Raw genomic sequence first — 5,743 nt, 5'->3', positions numbered from 1 at the left:
TGTCCAAATTGTGTACCAAAAATTACATAGCAATTGGTGATTGCCAGAGGCTGGGGGGATGGGGAAGCAGGGGGTTGTTGTTCAATGGGTATAAAGTTTCAGTCATGCAAGATGAAAAAGTACTTGAGATCCATTGTACAACAATATGTATACAGTTAACAATAGTGTAATATACACGTGAAAATTGTTAGGGTAAATTTATATTATGCAGGTTTCTTGTGGTTTTTTTTAACCACAATTACAGAAAAAAAGTCAAGCCTGATCCATCAAGTGATGAATAGCTAAACAAAATATGGTATATCCACACAACAGACTATTTATTATTCATCCATAAAAAGGAATGAAGTTCTGATACATGGACATAAACTTGGATGAACCTTGAAACATTATGCTAAGTGAAAGAAACCAGGCACAGAAGATCACGTATTGTATGATTCCATTTATATGAAATGTCCAGAATAGGCAAATGCACAGAGACAGAAAGTAAATTGGTGCTTGCCTAGGGCTAGGGGGATGGGAAGCTGAGGGGTGATAGTTAAAGACTAAGGGGTTTCTTTTCTGGGTGATGAAAATGTTCTAAAATTAATGATGGTGATGGTTGTACAGCTCTGTGAATATACTGAAAGTCATTGAATTGTACACTTGAAATGAATAAATTGTGAGGTATGTAAATTATATCTCAGTAAAACTGTGTTTGAGGGCTTCCCTGGTGGCGCAGTGGTTGAGAGTCCGCCTGCCGATGCAGGGGACACGGGTTCGTGCCCCGATCTGGGAGGATCCCACATGCCGCGGAGCAGTTAGGCCGGTGAGCCATGGCTGCTGAGCCTGCGCGTCTGGAGCCTGTGCTCCACAACGGGAGAGGCCACAACAGTGAGAGGCCCGTGCACCGCAAAAAAAAAAAAAAAAAAAAAAAGTGTTTGAAAATTACATAGTGACTATATTTGTTTTCTATTGTTGCATAACAAAATACCAACAAAATTAGCAGCTTAAAATACCATATATTTATTATCTCACAATTTTGTAGATGAGAAGTCCGTTGTGAGGGAGGGGGTTTGTAGTTGTTGACTGAGTTTTCTGCTTAGGGTCTCACAATCCCAAAATTAAGGTGTTAACAGGGGCTGGCTCTTATCTGGAGGCTCTGGGGAATCATGTTTCATTCTTGCTGTTGGGAGAATCAAGCTCCTTGCAGCTGTAGGACTGAAGTCCTGTTTTCTCACTGGCTGTTGGCTGGGCACCACTCTCAGCTCCTAGAGGCCACTCTCAGGTCCTTGAATGTGCCCCCCTCCAGCCTGCAATAAACTATCAAATCCTTATGCTTCAAACCTCTCTAACTTAATCCTTCTCCTTCTAGCCTGAGAAACAGGCTAGAACAGTACTGCTCTCAAACAGTGCCCCTGATTGGGTCAGGTCAACGAAGATAATTTCCATATCTTGCAGTCAACTGACTTGGGACTTTAATTATATTTGCAAAATCCATTTACAGTGCTTGACTGAATAGCCAGAAGATAAGAATCTTCAGAATTCTGCCTGAATTTTTCATCAAAAATGTTCTTTTTTTACCAGCTTTATTGGATATAGTTGACATATAACTCAAAAATGTTCTTAAGTCAACTTTTCATTGATGTATAACCTACGTACAGAAAAATGCCCAAATCACAGCTGAATAGCTCGATTATTTTCACACCAGGAATATACCCATATAACCGCCGTCTAAGTCAAGATTTTTAAGAGTTTTTTTTTTTTTTTTTTGCGGTACGCGGGCCTCTCACTGTTGTGGCCTCTCCTGTTGCGGAGCACAGGCTCCGGACGCGCAGGCTCAATGGCCATGGTTCACGGGCCCAGCCGCTCCGCGGCATGTGGGATCCTCCCAGACCGGGGCACGAACCCGTGTCCCCTGCATCGGCAGGTGGACTCTCAACCACTGTGCCACCAGGGAAGCCCTAAGAGGGTTTTTTTTAATGTGTTATTGTGGTAGGCAGCCTCTCAGATGGTCTCCCACAATGACCCCTGCCTCCTGGTATTTATGCCCTTGTGTAATGCCTTTCCCTTGAGTGTGAGCTGGACTTACTGATTTACTTCTAATGAATAGAATATGGAAGAAGTAATAGGATGTCACTTTCAAGGTTAAGTTGTAAAAAGACTGTGGCTTCTGGCTTGAGTGCTCACTTTCCCTTGGGTTGCTTGCCCCGTAGGAAACCAGTTGCCATGTTATGAGGCAGCCGCATGGAGAGGCCCATGAGGCAAGGGACCAAGGTCTGCCAACAACTACATAAGCTTCCTTATGTAGGAGCTGTGGAACCCCTCAGTTGTCTTTAGATGAACCCACAGCTCTAACTGGCAGCTTGACTACAACCTAATGACAGATCTAGAATCAGAAGCACCTTGCTAAGCTGTACTGATTCCTGACCTACCAAACTGTGAGATAATAAATAACAATGTTTTGGGGTAATTTGTTATGCAGTAACACATAACTACTATTAAATCCTGGATCCAAATTCTTTATCAGCTATAGGTATCATCAAGTATGTTCTACAACTCTGTGGCTTGCCTTTTCACTCTTTTGATAATATCTTTAGTGAATAGAAGTTCCTAATTTTAATATCCAATTTAACAATCGTTTCCTTTATTTGTTAGTGGTTGTACTCTCTTCAAGAAATCTTTGCTTTTCCTAGGTCAAGGAGCTATTCTATGTTATCTTCACATTTACATATAAAATCCATTTGGAACTGATTTTTGTGTACCATCGTTTAATGCAGGCATCAAGGTAACTATTTTTCATTATAGATATCTGACTGACCCTCCATATATTGAGAAGGCAATCCTTTCCCTATTGCATAGGAATTCCATATTTGTATAAATAAAGTGACCATATATGAGAGTTTTTTGGTTTTTGTTTTTTGTTTTTGCGGTACGCGGGGCTCTCACTGTTGTGGCCTCTCCCGTTGCAGAGCACAGGCTCCGGACGCGCAGGCTCAGCGGCCATGGCTCACCGGCCCAGCCGCTCCGCGGCATGTGGGATCCTCCCGGACCGGGGCAAGAACCCGTGTCCCCTGCATCGGCAGGCGGACTCTCAACCACTGTACCACCACCGAAGTTTTTTTCTGGACATTATCCTACTCCACTGGTCGATTTGTCCTTCTTAAAATAATATCACATTGTCTTAATCACTGCAATTTTACACTAAGTAAAATATCTGCTAGTGTTGTCTTCCAATTTTTTTCTTCTTTCAAGATTTTCCTGGCTATTTTTGATCCTTTGCATGTGCATATAAACGTCAGAAATAGCTTATCAATTTCATCATATGTATATCCACATAAAATGCTGCAGAGCTTTTGATTGGGATTGCTACAGATAAATTTAGGGATAAATGACATCTTTCCAGTAGTGAATCTTCCAAATTTATTAACATGATATACCATTCTACATTTTTTAGTCTTCTTTAATAAATATCAATGTTTTGTAGTTTTCAATGGAGGGGTTTTGCATACCTTTCATTAGATTTATTCCCAGCTTCTTGATGGTTCTGATGTTCCTATAAATGGTGTCATTAAAAAAATTTTCAATCTGTTTATTGTTGGAATATAGAAATAAAACTGATTTTCTTTATACTGACTGAGTATCCAGCAACCTTGCAAATTCACTTGCTAATTCTAACAAGTTATCTGCTCATCCTTTTGGAGTTTCTATGAACATAATCATATCATATGCTAACAATGAGAGTTTTATTTCTTCCTTTCCAATTGTTAGACCCTTCATTCCTTTTTCTTGCCCTAATACATTGGGTAAGACCTTCAAAACAATATTGTATAGAGGTGGTATTAAGGGAGCCTCCTAGTCTGTTTTCCATCCCATGGAAAAAGCTTTCAGTATTTTATTACTAAACGTATGTAATATTTACTGTATTTTTTGCAGATAATATTTATCAGATTAAGACAATCCCTCCTGTTCTTAATAATGCTAAGAGTTCTTATTATACATGAGTATTAAATTTTACCAAAGAAAATTTTGTACCTATGTAGATTATTTTACCATTTTCCCCCATTTTTTAAAATTGGGAGTATAGTTGCTTTACAATGTTGTGTTAGTTTCTCTGTACAATGAAGTGAATCAGCTATATGTATATCTATATCCCCTCCCTCTTGGACCTCCCTCTCCCCCACCCCATCTTACCCATCTGGGTCACCAGAGAGCACTGAGCTGAGCTCCTTGTGCTACACAGCAGGTTCCCAGTAGCTATCTATTTTACACATGGTAGCGTATTTATGTCAAACCTAATCTCCCAATTCATCCCACCTCCCCTTCCTCCCACCCCACGTGTCCACATGTCCGTCCTCTACGTCTGCGTCTCTATTCCTGCCCTGCAAATAGGTTCATCTGTACCATTTTTCTAGATTCCACATATATGCGTTAATATACAATATTTGTTTTTCTCTTTCTGACTTACTTCACTCTGTATGAGAGTCTCTAGGTCCATCTACACCTCTACAAATGACCCAGTTTCGTTCCTTTTTATGTCTGAGTAATATTCCATTGTATATATGCACCACATCTTCTTTATCCATTCCTGTCGATGGACATTTAGGTTGCTTCCACGTTCTGGCTATCGTAAACAGTGCTGCAGTGAACATTGGGGTGCATGTGTCTTTTTGAATTATGGTTTTCTCTGGGTATATGCCCAGTAGTTTTTGTTAATGTGGTGAATAATATTGATTTTCAAATGTTAAACAAAACTGCCATTCTTAAATAAACTCCCTTTGTCAAATGTCTTATTCTTTTTACATGTCACTGGATTCAATTAGCTAATTATTTTCTTAAGAGTTTTTGTGAGAGAAATTAGCCTGTAATTTTCCTGTCTTTTGATGTCCTTAAGTTGTGGCATCAAGGTTATGCTGACCTTAGAAAATGAGTTAGGAAACGTTCCCTCTTTTTCTGTTTCCTGCAAGTGTCTGTGGAAGAAAGGTATATTTCTTCCTTAAGTGTTTAGAATGATTCACTAGCGAAACCATCTGGGCCTGGAGTTTTGTTTTTTTATAAGAAGGGTTTAATCACAAATTCAGTTTCCTTAATAAATGGAAAAGTGAATAGTCCTGTATTTTTTCTTGTGTCAGTTCTAGCAAATTGTGTTTTTTAAGGAAGCTGTTTTAGTAATTTACTTTAAAATTAAAGTTATTTATATCATCTTCTTTTAACTTATTAAAAGATCTGTAGCCATGTCTCATTTTGCATTCCTGATATAAGTATATTGTAAAAAATACTTTTAATAATCTATCATTGGATCAACTGATGAATGGATAAATAAAATGTGATATGTCTACACAATAAAATATTTGGCCATAAAAAGGATGAAGTAGTGATATAAGCTACAACATGGATTACGTCTTGAGAACATTAAGCTAACTGAAAAAAGCCAGTCACAAAGGACCACATATTATACGATTCAACTTGTATGAAATGTCCAGAATAGACAAATCTATTGAGACAGAAAGTAGATTAGTAGGTAAAAGTAGATTAGTGGTAGAAAGTAGCCTAGGGCCATGGGGTTTGGGAAGAAAGTGAGAGTGACTACCAAAGGGTACAGAGTTTCTTTGGGGGATAACTGAAAGGTTCTAAAATTGATAGTGGTGATAGTTGCACGACCCCATGAATATATGAAAACCCATTGAATTGTATGGTATGTGAATTATATCTCAATAAAGCAATTAAAATCTATCATTGGACAGATTAGCTACTCCTTGATCTGAAC

General features: G+C 38.8%; 1 long non-coding RNA gene across 1 annotated transcript; it reads left to right on the top strand.

Annotated features, from left to right (window-relative positions):
• The first annotated feature begins 414 nt into the window (after positions 1-414).
• LOC307062040 lies at positions 415-3,075 on the top strand. The gene is made up of 3 exons (XR_013811208.1): positions 415-428; positions 2,673-2,764; positions 2,949-3,075. It is a non-coding gene; the product is annotated as an uncharacterized lncRNA (long non-coding RNA).
• Positions 3,076-5,743: the final 2,668 nt, after the last annotated feature.

This window comes from Hyperoodon ampullatus (genome assembly GCF_949752795.1).
Source record: "Hyperoodon ampullatus genome assembly, chromosome: 13".
Classification (NCBI taxonomy): Eukaryota; Metazoa; Chordata; class Mammalia; order Artiodactyla; family Ziphiidae; genus Hyperoodon; species Hyperoodon ampullatus.
This window is presented reverse-complemented; position numbering and strand designations above follow the sequence as displayed.